The sequence below is a fragment of the Anticarsia gemmatalis genome, chromosome 12 (assembly GCF_050436995.1).
Source record: "Anticarsia gemmatalis isolate Benzon Research Colony breed Stoneville strain chromosome 12, ilAntGemm2 primary, whole genome shotgun sequence".
In the NCBI taxonomy this organism is placed as follows: domain Eukaryota; kingdom Metazoa; phylum Arthropoda; class Insecta; order Lepidoptera; family Erebidae; genus Anticarsia; species Anticarsia gemmatalis.
Window position 1 is genome coordinate 8,904,757 of NC_134756.1, and position 18,338 is coordinate 8,923,094.

Genomic DNA, 18,338 nt, shown 5'->3' on the forward strand with positions numbered 1-18,338 from the left:
CTGAGATTAAATTACGTTGCAATTTTGATAGTTATTTAGCAATTAGCATGCCGATTAAAAACAATCGATTATGTTAGTGTGTTAACGTAAAGGTTTATGCGCATTTAGGACACTAGGTAAATGGTTGTTTAAGTTGCGTTTTCGACTGGGTGCCATTACAACGGACACAAAGTACAACCAGACCTGAAATAATTATTTGTGTGATCCACAAATATTCCACAAAAAATCAGTGTTGGAATCGAATCCATGACCTCCCGACGCAACGGTAGCGACGTGGCGATCTAAACCATTGCGCCACGGAGGCAGTCAAAATCATATTTTACTAGAACAACAACGTCAAAACGTATTGAAATTTGTAACGTAGTGATTACCAAAGCAACTTGCAGCTTATAACAAATTGTTAGGAAGACTTCTTAAAACCTCATACTCTATATTTTTTTCTTTGAAGTGTTCTATGGCTTTGAGTGATAACGACGCAGTTGGGTTAAAACTAAACATGCAATTTGACAATTTTGTACACTAATTCTCATATTACGCAAATGTAGACCGCAACCTATCCTAACAAGTAAACAAGTCGTGTTTATCGTAAAACTACTTAATTTGCAAAATGTATAATTAAACGATTATATTACAATTAATATTGTGGATTTAGTAGTGAGTGATGTAATAATATTAGCTCGGTTAAGGGTCAGGGTTGTGTTGTAATAACATGGCTCATCACTTCAGGTGTCTTAATATATTTTCTTTTTAACTAAATAGGTTACAATGATATCTTTATTTTTATTTTTTTGACAATGACGCACTTTGCAGACCCGTAGACACCTGTCTATTTTTGTTATTAAAATCATAACCATAGTTTATTCACTAATTAATATTCAATAACTATTTTAATCAGTTAACTAGTCACTAAGATCTTGACTCATACAGTCACACAAATCATCAGGATACACATTCAAATTGCAACAAAACAAAAAATGGAGCATCACTATTGTAGAAATACAATAAAAATATTCCAATCACACGAATACAGGCCTTAATGTGACGTCATAGTGGCGATTTTATTATGAGAACCAGACAACCAGTTATGAATGACGCGGCCAGCTGTGGCTCGGAGAATGACTCATTCTGTCCCGTTTACTCACCAAAGTTAAACGCTTAACTACCGTTACTTTGATCTTTATGATGGACACGTAAGGCTCTGTTTCGCTTGATCAAGTTTCGTAGTAAAGTTGTACAACTTTATTGACAATGCGTGCGCGAGCGCATTGTGCGCTACCGTGGTTATGTCAGTGTCAGTCAGTGTGACATACGTCGTAGACCACGACGCACGTGTGTGCCGAGCTGTATTTTGGCGCGAACAATTTATATCGAAGAAAACCCGTGACAGTTTATGTGAAAGTTATATTGATTACCAAAGTTTGTGATGACAGAAACATTCAAATATATTACGAGATTATTCCTAGTGACTATATTTTATTATACTTTGATATGCGTGTTCAAAGAAATCAAGCGATACTGGCCAGGAATTGATTCAATAAACACGCATTGACATTGGATTTCAATATTGTTTCCGTTAGCAGAACACACTATCTGGTAAGTCTACCCTCATAATCCTATGCATGAAGATATAAAGTAATTTTTAAGTTATTCACATTATTTCATAAAAGCATTTTTGTACGAAGGAATACGAACATTTTCTTAGAAATATTTTTGCCGTATAACTCGTTGAAACGTTCATGTCGAAATATTTGAGTTAAAAATATTTCACAATACCTCATTATTTGGTCCGTAATGGAACGTAAAGGTATTCGTACTGTACTAACGAAGGATTGTGTGCAGTGTCGCGAAAATTCCGTTTGCGATTTTAATACTTTTATCTGTGTTATTCTGAAAGGATTATGAATTAAAATAAACTGTTTCAAAGAGATCCAAATCGCTGATGAGGGATTAGTCATATTGTAAATCTTTTAACTTTAATAGGTAGCATTGTGGTTTTTTACAAGTGACTAACAAAAACATCATTTGTACCGTTCGCCGGTATAATGATGATGACGACCGTGAGTGGAATGACACTAAACATATCTAGAAACAAGAGCATCATTCAGCCTCGTTTTATCACGAGAAAGTTTACTATGTATTTAAACTGATATTATAAACAGATCATTCAACTGATACCCACAAGTAAACAATTAAATAACAGATCCATCATTGAGAGATTACAAACATAATTCTCATCGAAATTATGTCACGTTTTTGTCTTCGCGTCAACCTCTGTAAGTTCGTGTAATAACCTATGTTTTTCTATAACTTTTTACCATCCCATCCGGTGGCAACGGAAAGAAACTACGACACTTGTTAGAAAAATAAATCACATCTGCATAACCGTGCACTATAAAAATAGACTCGACATCCGTGCATGTCGTTAAAAGCTATATAAGGGATTATGTCAGGCGGATGGACAGATACCGCTGCCGGTGAACTATTTCCATTGCATTGCGATCGGTAATGTTCCAACAGAAAATGTTGATTGTAAAGTTCGACAGTCGGAATGAAATATCTTTTTTCGGCTCAATGGCTCCGAACGTGATATTTTTGCACATTATACAGCATTTATACAATATTTTCAATACTTATTCAAAATAGTCGTAGAGACAGGTGCAAAACATACTAAACGCGATAAGATATTAACAGCGAATAGTTGCCAAGTTCTTTAATTTTTTCCGCCTAATCCTAATTCACCCTTGAAAACATTGACTCATGTATATTTTCATATTAAAAGTACTCTGTAGTCTGCACTATACGCAACAGTTTTGATTAACGCCACCCATAAAAACGGATGTCGCAAATAAATTAAGTCTATCAACGAAATGACAGCGTCGTTTATTTATAAGACTAAATAACAGGAAGCTCTACGAGTTATATTTTGTCGTAGAAATGTTTGAATAAAAAATGTTAGTAACTCAATGTTCAAAGATTTCCTTGAAACGTTTGTGATGTTATAATATCAACATTCTCCACCCTTTAAACACCTCATAAACGTCTAATCTCTATGAAACAGTATATTCAAGATATAGAAGAGATTTGTACGCTAAATCATGTTCATTTTGAAAAGATAATAGCCCTTTAAAATGTATGGGAACAGTTGTTATTATCAAATAACACGTGTGCCAATTTGTCTCGTAAATTATTTTTATGATGTTGCCTAAATAAAACTGTAAATAACGGCTTTATAAAATAAAATTTCCTTTTTTATTGCTTGTATGAATGGTACTTTTATAATATTACGTACTTGTTTTGTCTATTTTGTTCTGATTCATATATTATTATGTTTGATAAATATAAATGGAATATGTATAATTAATGTGATTTCATCTGGTTTTGGTTGCGGCTAAAATGTTAAGTGTTAATTCAAGCTTAAACTTTCTTCTAAGTATAGAAATCCTATTGGCAAGCATTTACACACAACTGTCCCTCTATCTTTTAATATTTGTGATAAATGTTACTTCTCGCTGATCGTCTACCGACTTACGACTGCTACAGACTATAAGCATTCAATAAATATGTAGAAACTTCATACCGTCCGCGTAAATGTAAGTTTTACTTACAATTTCATAAATGTTATACATTTGAGACTTATCTTCTGCTATAAAATAAAGTAGAACATTATTTTGACAGACGCCTAGAACACAAATAACAATGTTGCCCTTTTACAACGCCATTACTGCGAGAGACATTGTTAAACAGGTGTTGGAACAAATTAAACATTTGTATACAGACTATTTGTTTAGCTGACATTTGGGTCACGCTACCTGGAGTACACAGGTTTTATATAAAATCTTTTAATGTTATGTGAATAACATTAATTGTCTCTGTTATAATTATATAGGTAAGGTAAGTTCTTATCATAGGGGTAATTTTCTACTATTATCAACTATCGACAACCGGCTTGAAATCGATATAATGTGTGTGAAGACCTGATCAGCGCCCCTAGCGGGTGCCATAGGAACGATTGGTTCAGTACATTTTAAATACCTTCTTGTCGATACTCGTTAGTTACTGACTATTGAGAATCGTGGTATAGCTTAAACGGTAATAATGATCGGTGATTACAATATTATTATACGAATTGTTCTGTAGTAGGAAGATTCTTTTACACTTTCATTGCTATCCCCTTATTGTGTGTCCTGTCCCATACACATTTATAATGAATGGTCATTATCGCTTACCTTCAAGAAAGATGGAAGACAAGTGCCCAAATCATTGATAAATATAAAAAAGTCTGGATGCCAATGTCGCTCATATCGTACCTTGACTTATTATGCATATTAATTTGTCTTAGAAAACGTGTTAATATAAATGCAATGTAATTATTTACAGTCACAAGACGTTCCCAGAATCTAAACACCTTAGTACTAAATATAGACATTTCCAACTAAAATCGTAACACTTTGCATTGTCACAAAATAATGACGAATCTATTAATTATGTAAAACAAATCAAATGTATACTTTTCTTAGAAATATTGACGTCACAAACATCAATAGTATTGAAACGATTAGCTAATTTAAACTAATGTAGTATTCTGAATTGCGACAATTATAAAGGTGTCTACATACTGCAATTTCTATTGGCGAAATTGCGAATGTATTCTAGATAACTCTAATGGGAATTGGAAATTGTGATCTCACTTGAAATATAACAAGAAAAGCAATAGCCTAATAAAAAAATAATTCTTATTTTATTATAGGTACTCTTACCCCTATATTTAGCGTCCAAACATTATAATTTTTTTACCAAAGATAATATATTTTTTTTAAATTGCTGGGAAGTAAACAGTTCGTAAAAAAGGTAATCGTAATAATTATTTTATTAATGCATTTATCTTTAAGACAATCGTATAGTTTAAATTCAACTTTCTTCTTCTTATCCAAACCACTTATATTTACAACTACGTAGAACAAAATATGCAAACTCAAAGAGAATATGTTAGGAAACCTGAAACTGAGACACCGTCTTATATAGGCACTAACAAACCACTCAGGGTCTAAGTGAAACCTTCTTCAACAACAACGCGGAGGGACTTATTCCCTCACCATTTTAAATACAGTACATATTCAGTTAAGAAGAATTTAAAGCTCCACAATAGCAGGAATACAATAGCCCAATTATATGTCTAAAAGAATATAATAATTGGCGATAATGAGCAGGAGTTTTAATCATCTTTTCTGTCATAATTCAGTCTGTCAATTTCTGTCTCATTAAAAGAGAATAATTTACTTTCTACACGTATATTGGGGTACCGAAATGTTAAGGAAACGCACTAAATATTTTGATCTCTCTATTGGTTGGATGGTTATTTTGTTTCGAGTATACACATTTTACTAGTGTTTATCGATTACCACAGCAAAATTATTTCCATACAAATTTAAAATATCCATTATCTTGTAATTTCGTACAAAGTATTTCAAATAGTCATATATTTTTTGACCGTTTCAAAAAACTCACGGCTTGCTCTTTTTGATTGATTGGACGTGACAATATAATGGTTTTTTCATCCATAACTACAGATATGATAAAAAAAAACATCATTACATACGTTGATCTAGTGAATTCGAGTTCGTGTGTATTCACTTAAATTTCATAATAAAATACCAACCATGCATTTGATGGCATCGCATAAATTCCATGCGTATTAACCGAGCAATATACATCAATAATTTGAATAGTCAATTTATAAATCGCTGCGTCCACGTCGCGTTGTGTGAAACGCCTTTACACAGTGTGATTGCACGTGGCACATGCAAAGTGCACATGAGCTCCACTTAGCACAAATTAATGTTTTGTATAATCCCTAGTGAGATCGTTAGACAATACTACTGGCACTGTTACTAAGCACATCTATTTTGAAGACACTAGCAATAATTGTAGTATTATACACAGTATTCTTATGTTGCTATAATATTATTATATCCTTAACCGAAACAAATAAACCGTGACCGCAACAAATAAATAAATAAAGGCCATTTATGTCCCACTGCTGGGCAAGAGTCTCCTCCCAGAATGAGGGACGGGTTAGACCTTCACCACGCTGGTCAAGTGTGTGTTGGGCACTGGGTCAAATTTATTATTATTATATAATATCGCGCTTGCTGTGCTTGTGCTATAGACATAGGGGTTCGAAACCCGTTTCGGCGTTTGTAATACTTCTCTTTTATAAAGGAAGGAGCACCTTTTACTAAATAGTAGTAACTGGGGTTCCCCATCAAAATTGGTTAGACTTCAAGAAAGAAAAGACCAAAGTAAATGATATTTTTTCTAAAACGTTTCACACTAAATACTTATCAGTATTTTCTTTTAGTTTAGATACAGTTTTGGTTCGAATCGAAACATGGTTATCAGGACTTCTACCCGGGCAATTGAACAACGCTAGGGATCATTTAATTTTAGGCGGCAACCCTGAAAGTGATATTACGCGGAAACTATTATCGATTTTAGATACGAAACAAACTTCGCTTTTTATTAAGGCTGTAGTTTTTTTTTTCACATTTAGATTTCTAGCTATTTCTATTTGGTAGTATTTGGTCATGAATTCATCACTGGCTGAAAACAGGACGAAAGAAATCGTTCCTAAAATCTTTTTAAAAGGAGTTAGTTTCAAGATAATTTCACTAAAATTTAAATTTTTTATATTAAATACAGGTCCGTTGGGCGTTGGAATACAAACTCTCATCATGATTTTTCCTTTAAGGAGTTGATTTTTAGAAATAAAGTGCGTCAACTGTTATAGACATGCAAACAGACTTATTTATTTGAATGCTACAAAGTCGTTTGTTGTATAGTAAATGTTTTGATAAACGCAAACTCATTGAAGTTATCTGTAATTATATTTGTACTGCGCATTAGTAACATTTGTTAATCAATTAAAACAATGTACATAGAGACAAGTGGTTAAAAACAAAAATAGAAAAAGTATTTAATAGAATTTTATCATTGAATACTTTAGATTATTTGACTACATCGATGATGTGGTCGGTAGACTCGGTAGTGTATCCGACTGCTGATGCTGACCTCGGGTTCGATTCTTGGCTAGGGCAAAGTGCCTTTGGTCTTTTCTAATTTATATGTATTAGAATATCCCTCATATCGTGGCCATATAAATGGAAATAGACTCGCCCTCTATTACATGTGACTAACATTGTCATTGGCAAGCGTATGACTATTTCATACACTTCTGCTTACGCCTTCGTGTATAACAGGCGTTGTATTATGTACATAGAAAGAGCATTTTGTAGTATTTATCATTGAACACATTCGATTATCTTGGACTATATATTTTGTTCATTTAGACTAGACCCCTATCATTAATTACTTAACGAGAATTTATTGTTCTGTAGTAATTAATGACCTCAGATTATAAAATATAGGGAAAAACTGTGCCTGAAACAGTACTTTATCTCAAACAAGGTTTTATTTATAACATTAGTATTAAGGTTAGGTTTTATTAATTCTGTTACATTATTATTTTCATTTATGTTTTCTTACTGGCGGTCCTGTACGACAAGATAAGTAGAAAATAGCAATTAAAGTTTGTAAGGATCGAAGATAGAGGAGCCCTATGATCTTGATGCTTTCTATGTCCATTATAATGTTCAAACCTTACGACAGAGGGACGTGGAAAAATTACTCTGCAATGTGACATTGTGATGAAAGACATAAAAATTTATAGTATTCTAATTTGCAGTACTCAACGCTCACCCAAATGAATGAATTATGTGCACCTTTGAGTACAACAAGAGTAATGTTCTAAAAATCTCTTAGCATGCTTCTAGATGGTAGTAAAGGCCATTCGTTAGTTTGTCGCACCACATAGGAATTCAGAATTGTCATACGATTCGCATGAATGCAACATTTTAATACAATCCAATATCGTCAATGTACATTTCCAAGAACTATACCGAGCGTACAGGTGAATTGTAAACGAAAACCAATGACGCGAGGGTACTGTCTTATATTGAGCATTCAAAATATGCAAATAGAAACTGAGTTACTGTGTCTCTTTAAACAAACTTGCATATTAGATTTTGATATTACATTGCTTGTTTGCTGGAGTCATTCGTCTGATAAATATTGATTATTTTGATTACTGCTTCAGATGTTTATCTTTTTTCAACGATGTTGGGGTCGGTTTCCAGTCTCACCAGATGTAGCTTAATACAAGTATTTTACACAATGTCAGTGACTGTCTATTGGGCTTCTACGACCTAGTTACCTGGGAAATAACTCGATACTCCTCGATAAGACTGGTTGTCAGACTTTTGATTTAGATTACTGATGGAAGGAAAGGTTTTTTTTATTGTCTTTCCTTTTTCATGCAGAATATACGAACATAGTCGCATCAAACGCTAGGCTAAAGAAAACCATATTTTTATTTTTTATGGAAAACATGCCATCCAGTGGAGTACATGCTTATCTTCGCTAATTTTTTTTTCTTTTTTTCCGCATTAAGAATTGCTCTTGTGTTGCGCTCATCTATCGCGTATTCGTGTCCATTCATCTTCAATTACCCAGTTATTTCCCGAACTGTCCCCGTCTGTCCGGTGACCACCCATAATAGTCCTAAATATAGCATTATTGGTCCCCGTCCGCCAACTTATTCTATTTAAGGAGAAGTTATCAATAGTATAAATAATATTCAATTAGTCTAGCCGTACAACAGTCATAGCTCACTCAAGGCTACGACCTTATAACGATACAGATTGTGTGACAAATTGCGACAAATGATCACTTATTTACTCCACAATAGAATATTTGTGATGATATATGTGTTACTTGGCCTTAAGGTTATCAATGAATGTGATATGAGACCGCTAGTAAAGAACATTACTGACCTAAAAATATGATAGCATTTTTTCTGCAACGGCTGTTTCACTTCCTTGTATTGATAAAAGAATGCTTTGTTTAACTATACGAGTATACTCTATACTTCTAAATTTATACATTTTAATAGCCAGCTGGTTATAATGATAAGTATTTGCAAGATCGAGAAATCGCTTCTCTCACTTCAACTCAACATAAAATAAGGACCCAAATTAAACCTCAATTAAACCAAACATTTAATATTAAACTGTAGTTTATATTCCGCAGGTTCCGAGTAAATCAATTGATTAAATTACGAATGATTCATCTCAAACGAATTTGTTCATAGAATTTAATTATTGATTCCTTAAAACCGGTTGCCTTGAGTCACAAGTAAACTTACTCATGTTTTGGAAGGAGATATTACACAAATGACAAAACTTTTGTGAGATGACAAACTTTTGGACAGTTTGTTGGATAAAATGACACTTTTCGAAACATAAAAGTTTTATCGTTGGTTATGAAGGCATTTTTTTCTATGTTTTGTTTATCAAAAATAACAAAGACTTACTTGAGTAAGCAATGTTGCTAACTGAACGAACAAATACAACATTTAAAGTCACTTTCAAATCGACAATTTAAATATGAATTAACTCATTGATTAATCTTACATTTATTTATTAATGAAGTTTATTACTAGATTTTTTCATGAAACATGTTTTATTAAGTCGTAATGGGGAATGGGGGAGGCCTTTGCCCACCAGTGGGATAGTAAAAGACAAAATAAAAAAAACTAATGGATAATTTTTGCATGGCGAAAGAAGGCAGAAGCTTCATGTTCATAATGCTACTAGTAGTATAATAGGTTACAAGAATAATATATCTTCCGTACTCATAATAGCAGTAACGATTAGTAGATAACATTATCTATACTACGTTTAGCACGAATTACTTACTGAACCGTGGACGTCGTTAACTATTGCCGTGACCGCTTCATGACTAATCTTTAAGCGATTGATGTGTTTATCTCATTTTACTTGTTTAATACAACGAATGATACTGAGAAACTGAATAATACAGTTTAAGATATGGCATTCAGATATTGATTATAATAATAATGTGAAGTAGATAATATGCGTGAGTTTATTTGCGTCTTAAAAGTCCTTAATATTTAGAATAAGGGAAAGGTTCTTAGGGTCCTTTTTTTTCTTGACATATAACTAGTTTGGATATTTATCAGAAACACTGTGTTGGATATCTGTCGAAAAGGACAATTTAAATCGGAAATAACCATAAAACAATAGAACACTAGTAATAATGTAGCTTCCTACATAAATGCATTTGCCAAACCCACCAACAAGTTCTTATAGTTAGTGCGTACGAAGAAACAGACTTAGACAGACATAGCTTCATCTGGATTTGGAATTGTCATTGTAAACAAAATATCTGACAATTAGCGGCCATGCACCAGCGGACACTGGACACATCGCCCTCGCTTATTAAGGTTAAGTGCCGGCGGCATATTGCTACTGTCTATATTACCATTGTAATGCTACTAGTCGCATAGAAAGCGCTTTATTTCAAAGTTCTCACTATGAAACTCTCACTCACTAACCATCAGCTTAGCCGAGGTCCCTTTTTCCGTAATTTAACTTTACTTCTTGTTACGGTTTCCGTAAATCAATTCTCAATATTATCTATACTAATCTATACTAATATTATAAAGCTGAAGAGTTTGTTTGTTTGTTTGTTTGTTTGAACGCGCTAATCTCAGGAACTACTGGTCCGATTTGAAAAATTCTTTCACAGTTAGATAGCCCATTCATCGAGGAAGGTTATAGGCTATATATCATTACGCTACGACCATTAGGAGCGGAGTAGTAACGAAAAATGTTATAAAAACGGGGAAAATTATGGCGCAAGCGAAGTTGCGCGGGTCAGCTAGTAGGTTATAATGGTTGGTGAAATTACGTACGCTATCGACATAAACGTTGTCCCATAATTCTAATAAAAACATTACTTCCATCTCTATCGCTGTAGTCAAAAACAAAAATGTGTCACCACCCTTGAAATTCACCATCGATCTTAACATACAAGAAATAGGGTCGAAATTCGCGCAAAAAGAAACAAGTCACTTGCTATTATAGACGTGGGTAATTCAAGCAATAATATGATACACACTGGCCACTGTTATCAAAACAAACGGCCGTTTATTTTACCTTTTAAAAGCATTTGTATAGATTCATCAAGCTCCTTGTTGAAGGGTCGACGTGTGTGGTTCCTTTATTTGATACTATGAACACTCACAAAGACAACAGTCACGTAAAGAAAACGATAAAAGTAGCCCAGAAATTGTTTCTTTTTACTTCGAATGAGCAAGTAGCCTACCAACTTGACGGTCTAAGCGCCAGAACTACTCTAATATAACAATGACATTAATCTGATAGTGATAAACTATATATTTAGAAATAAAGCAAAGCCACTTTGCTACGTCTGTTTGCTTGTTCGCGATAAACTCAAAATCTGCTGAACGGATTTTTATACGCCTTTCACCAATATAAATATAGTAATAGTTTAATTTTCGATGAAAATTTTAACAGATAATGTTAAGTTTAACCCGGTTTCGGAAGTAGTCGAAGTAGCTAGTTATTATTGAAAATCCTATAATTAATTTGTGACTCTAACAAAATAGCAAAGATTAACGGAATGAATTGTAAATAATCTCTCTCATTGTAGTGTAATAATTTCCGCTCCCACGCCTCATTTATTATGTCCATAATGTATCGTAATCGTGTGCATTCCTAGATGTACGGTGGCAACGCTGGCAACTCTGGCAACTCGCTACAAATCCCCGCTGATATTACAAAGCGGGAACGAGTCTGTTTGTTTTGTTTCACCGCTTATCTGATCAAGCGAGGTTTATGAAATATACAAAGCTTTACTTAGAAATGCTGAACCAGAAAATACTTTGTGGTTTATAAACACATTTTTATATTATTCTGTTTTATTAGTGACAGATTTGTTAGGCCATATCATTTCTTCCAATCTTATCGATTTGAAACTGCATATTTTTGCAATTCTGGTGATAATCCAATGCTGATTTAATCATGGAGCTTAACGATAAATAATAATATTTGCACAACTTCTTCTTCTTATCGTATGGTTAGTGGTCAACCTAGTGTCAGTTGTTCTGGCCTTTGACGTGGGTTAACGACTGTTATCTTAATTGACAACAACCAGGACAAACTTTTTACGTGCCCTCCGAAGCACGGAGACGCCTAGCTCAAATACCACCATGCGGTCACCCATCTATGGAATGACCGCGCCAAGGGTTGCTTAACCCACAGATTGTTTACCGACCGGTGAGCGCAACTGGCTATGGGCGCCTCACCTCGCACAACTCATACACTATCATTTGATTGCTCTGATGAGCTAAATAGATAGGTAATAGGTTAATCATTAAGCAAGGTTTTATTTTTGTTATCTTCAAAAAGCAAGAACCAAACTTAACAATAAAAAATCTAAAGAATGTTTAATTGTTAAGTGCCACGTAGGTGTCCAAGTATGGTGAGAGTATATAATCGAACAGCCAATGCTTAAGTTATTTGCTTATTACTTGACGCGATAAGTCACATACAACGGCGCTCGTTTTCCGCATAAATTATGTTCATGAGTCACAGTTGAAGTATTGTTTGACACATAAGTAAATATACTGGTATACCTTAGTTTCTGTATAATTACTTTGTTCACTGTTCAAAAGGTACTTTCATTGTTACGAAAAGAAGCCAGTCGTTGATAACTCAGGTACCTGACCACCAACTTTTCTATTGTCAGTTTTTTTGGCAAATCTGACAATTAAGATATCCATATTATACTTGTCTTAGTATTAGAGTATAGAAACTAAGTTTGTTAAGAGCCAATCTGGATTGATTTTTTCTTCAAGGTACAAAAATTTGTATGTTACATGTTTCGTCGTAACAGAAATGTACTGCAGAGTGGCTATCAAATTTACTTTTTACTAAGTAAGATATACTATAAGCAAGCAGCAGCTGGAATACCAACGAGTAGCTTAGTAAGATAACATCATATTACATATCAATACCAAAAAAGAAATTCACTGTCTAAATAAGTGTTGCTCCTTACATATACTAAGAACCTAAGTCACAGAATAATAAGTACTATAGTCCTAAGTGTTGCTCCTTGTACATATATACTACGGACCGTGACAAACGCTAGTAAGAGATCACGCATTAACAAAACGTGATGACATCATTATTTCATTAGCATTCGGTTCCTTTCACCATGACTGCCAAAGGCATGGATTTCCTCACTGATTACTCATAGATCCCCATCCGTTCTACATAGCTTTACTATTCAAATTTGGCCATAGGACGGACATTACGAGTACATACAATGATTGAGAATATCTTCGCAGACGTATTTCATTGTTTTGTCTTGGGCTGTATAACTCGGTCTGTTAAAGAACTAGTAGAGTTCACAGTAATTTTTTTATCATCAACTCATCATTGGATCAGTATGTTTACCTTAACTCAGACATTCTTTAGATTTGTGATCGCATAGTGGTATTTGATTTAAGCGTCTTCGTGCTTCGGACGCACGCAAAATGTTGATCTAGATTGTTGTCAATTAAGATAAAAGAACTTAAGCAAAGCTGGGCGACTTGAACAACTTTGACATTAAGTTGATCACTTACCATACGATGAATAAATGAATTATAGAATGCTCGCTTCGTTTCTATATAATTATATTCTATAGAGATAATATTAACGTCGTTATACGGCTATGTTTACATCAGTGATTCTGTTTTGTGCTTCACTTGGCTCACTGCTCGACAGTCGCTATTTACTATAACAATGCAACTTGTATCTATAATATTATGTCATTGTCCCACACGATACTAACGCATTATCAAAACATACATAACAGTAAAACAATACCACATTTGATTGAGCTATAACCAAAACTTTAGTAGTAAAGTTGCGAACAGAATTATGTGTACACTGACACATATTCAAACAATAGACGAGAGTTGGTAAATCTTAGGTTTTACCGAAAATCTTAGGATTTACCACAGGTCGGGCTTTTACAGTAACATATATACACAATGATTATATTATGATTTGGAAGTAATCGTTGTCATTTTGCTATATTGATACATACATACAACTGTATGTATGTATCACGCCAGTTATACCCGAAGGTGTATTGATGAATGAGACCCACTCGTGTTTTGCTGGGGCGAGTCTTTTGCTATATTTCGTGCCCGAGACCAAACTAAGAGCTAATTGGCTATTAAGAAATAATCTTATATGATTTTGACCGACCCGATAATCAAACTCAAGACCTAAGCCTTGTAGTCTGTAATCTTGTAAACTACCACGACAGAGTCAGTCAAATATGTATATTTATTTTAAAATAATACCTTGAAAACATGACCGTGTAAACATATCTTTGCTTTTGAGTGTATGCCAGTAGTCGGTGTAAAATGCCCGCATCAGTTCCCCACCAAACGGCTCCAATTAGGTTTAATCGCCAGTTTAATTGTCGGTTAGAGTCCATTACATGTCCACGCCAGCGATGTTAAACGAGGAATCAAATTGCGTAATGTGAGCCCGTTTTATCATGGGATTCTGGATTAAACTTTAAAGTATAGCTGGTTAAAAACGACTTATTAATTTTATAGGGGACATTCAAGTTAGGGTTAGTTTGGAGTTAATTTGATGGGGGTTTTTAAGAATGATGGTGATGTGTTTATGGTAGGCTAAAAGTGGATTAATGTAATTAATTCAATCTGAAAGTGATTAAAATGAAAAATTCAAACTTATTTGCAGAGAAGTTTATTCCCGAGAAAAGAAAAAGAAGTTTTTTTAGTATCATCGTACCAAGTTATATTTTTTTTGCTCTCTGCCCACCTCGATGGGGAAAATGTGTGATATTATCTATGTATATAAGACTAGCTGACCCGCGCAACTTCGCTTGCGTTACATAAGATAATCATAATTTTCCCCGTTTTTGTAACATTTTTCACTGGTACTCTGCTTCTATTGGTCGTAGCGTGATGATATATAGCCTATAGCCTTCCTCGATAATTGGGCTATCTAACACTGAAAGAATTTTTCAAATCGGACCAGTAGTTCCCGAGATTAGCGCGTTCAAACAAACAAACAAACAAACAAACAAACTCTTCAGCTTTATAATATTAAGTATAGATTATTCACGAGGTGTAGTTTCCATAAACTCCTATTTCTAAACCTTTGGTATGTATTTAGTGCAGTAAGTTGTTATCTTAGAAGCCAAAGGAACAACTCTTAAGGAAGTCGTAAACTAGAAGGGATTTCATAGCTCATACCGATAGGCAATGTTCCAAGAGTGTTAAGCGCTTTCCTAACATATAATGAACACAGCTCAGTGTTTTTGTTGGAAACTAACTCACGGAAGTCTTAACATTAGGAACTGTTAAGTATACTAGATCTACGTGATACTTAACTATAATAATCTTGAATACATTTCTTGTTTTGGCGGCGGAATAAAAGATAACAAGATTTAGTCAAACTAAGTAAGGTATCGACTTTTTAGTTCTGTCACCACGATATTTAACTGAACCTGAACTTTAATACCCAGATTTGCGACTACTAGATGTATGTCGAATAACGTATTGGACAAAAAGTGTGACAGCAAATGTATTAAAGATTTACTTCCAATTAGTACTGTGTCACTGTACTATATATGGCTCTTCAGAATTTTGGCGTTAAGTAATTATTATCTAATACATAGCTTATGTTATGGCAATCTTAGAACGCGAACTTTAATCAGTATATAATATACTAGCTGACCCGCGCAACTTCGCTTGCGTCACATAAGAGAATCATAATTTTCCCCGTTTTGAAACATTTTTCACCGGTACTCTGCTCCTATTGGTCGTATCGTGATGATATATAGCCTATATCCTTCCTCGATAAATGGGCTATCTAACACTGAAAGAATTTTTCAAATCGGACCAGTAGTTCCACGGCACATAGTTTCGGACTATGTGCCGTGACTGTAGACTGTGTAATGAGCATTTAACTATAATATTACTTTATTACCATACATATCACTAGATAAAGTAAACTTTTAAACACTTTAAACAAGCAAACATACTCTAGGGATTTTTATACAAAAATTGTATTCAGAAAGGTAAATAAAAGGTGCTCCATCCGCTGCAAACTTTCTACGATGTTTCCAGTCTGATGGCTACGATAAAGGCTTCCTGCAAACGCTCAATCTAACATCAACCTACATATTAATGCAACGAGCCAACCAATTTCACCGGGGAAATGCATAATGTACCCTGCATTTTCCGATTCATGTAATATGAATAATACTTGCATGTGCTTTTTGCGGTGTTCAATTTCAACGTACAGTTGCTTTCCTCGTCGACTTTCTGTTGAAAATGTTATGGGGAGATCTTATTGTTATTAGTGTTTTGAATTCTTGCTGATATTTACTCACGAGACTTAATATGAGAGACTTTACAGAGATTCGATGGCATTTGAGTGGAATTTATCAATGTGTTATTCAGGCAGAAATAATTTATCAACCGATGCGATTAATTAATTCACTCTATATACTGTCTTGATCAATCGATCATTTGGTAGTAATAATGAGGAGATGAGAAGTATTAGGTCAGGGAAAAAGTCTTTTTGCATTATAGTATGCATGAAGCTTCAAGAATCACAATGTACGCTACCCAAATATTGAGCGTTTTTGTGTAGAAAAAAGATTTTATTACTTGTTCATACATACTATAATGCGAAAAGACTTTTTCCCCGACCTAATATTTCCTAAAAGGGTTTTACGAAAGATGTGTACGGATTCGCGAATGTTTGAGAGTTATATGTAATCGTTAAATACCATTCATAAGGTAAAATAATTTGACACAATTCCAATAACCTCAACTCAATTTCCTGCCACATGTGAACAAATAATGAAATAGTATGTATGTAAATATTTCGAAGTGCAAACATTCATAGGTCGACTGTATCCGTATTGGAACCGCGCAATCAATTTCACGTTCAACGGTGTATACCAACTAATCAATTATGTGTTATTCTATCGACATTTGCATGATTACATGCGTAACTTAAATCTTAATTTACCTACCTAGTTTATTCTTCGCCTATGTAAATGTAAAGAATAGGAACATCTGTTTATATTATATGAAAGGTTTTGTGTTGAAAGAAATACAATGGTATTTAATAAAGATGCAATGAGAATACTTATAACGATCGAAGAAGATTTGCCATGAGTTTCTCGCTAGCTCTTCTCATAAGGTTTTCCGAGCTAGTGGTAGATTCAGTAATCGTACTTAACGATCGACCGTTACATAATTAATATATTCACTCAGTAGTCAGTCAGTCAGGTTCAAATCTGACTGACTGACTAATCTGAATGAATAATTGTTTTGATTTCGACCGATCATAAATAGTTGCAATTGATGCGCATATATAATAGGTATATTTTTTCGTGCACCACATTTGAGCGGAATCGAAAATTTATTTATATATAATTAAAAAAAAATATTACAGAAATAAAATCATTCGTAAAAGAAAATGGCTCACAAATTCGAATGACGTGTTGTTATTGTGGTCTAAAATGTTTAGCTCATTTCAGTTCCCCTAAGACCAAAGATAAATAGCTTTATCCAGCCTCTCCTCGGCTAAAACTTAAATTGTTCCAAACTTCCCTCTCCCTAGGGTCCCTAACAATTAATATGCTCTAAGTAATTGAAAGCCTTAGATCTTAAACCTTTTCAATAAGAGAAATCTATTAACTAATTGTGGTTTTTAGGATTTCGTAAACATTTCTTAAGTTGTAGACAAAACAACTCCCGCTGTGATATTAAGAGATCTCTGAGGTTAGAACGTTGAGTGGTCGCATTTTGTTTATTTTTTGAACTACCCACATTGTTCACGCAGAATTACTGATTGTAGCTTGACTCGATTATCGATAGTCGATGGCGGTAGAACATTACGCCTTCAAATACATCTGTTTTATTCTCCCCAGAAATGGACAACACATACGTTTTTAAACTCTATATAAAAATACAGACACTATATGCATCATAGCTCTTTTCCTATAGCCATTTTACTACAACCATTTTAATAAAACCATGCTATAAAGACGTGTTTCACGACGCTTCGCTGTTACGACTGCGAGTGATAAGAAAACAATTACAATTTGCATACGAGCACGTACTAATCGTTATAAACACGAAGTTCGCTAAATGACTAACAGAATACTATATTTGCAGTAATATCGTAACACAGTCACATAGCGATCGAAGGACACAAACCACTGTTATAGATATGACAAGCAATCGTATGAGGAAAAGTAAAAACGCTGTCACGGCCAAGTGCATGACTGGTTACTTACAAAATGATTAATTCTAGCTGATCTTCGCGACTTTGCTCATGTTGATT

The 18,338-nt window shown here is 34.1% G+C and overlaps 1 protein-coding gene across 2 annotated transcripts in view; it reads left to right on the forward strand.

The window, feature by feature from the left end:
* Positions 1 to 1,278: 1,278 nt before the first annotated feature.
* The window catches only part of moody (G-protein coupled receptor moody), a 53,879-nt gene continuing 36,819 nt past the window's right edge, over positions 1,279 to 18,338 (forward strand). For both annotated transcript variants that reach the window (XM_076120846.1, XM_076120847.1), the window contains exon 1: positions 1,279 to 1,593. The gene's annotated coding sequence lies outside the window, so the exon portion shown is untranslated. The remainder of the gene's footprint in view (positions 1,594 to 18,338) is intronic.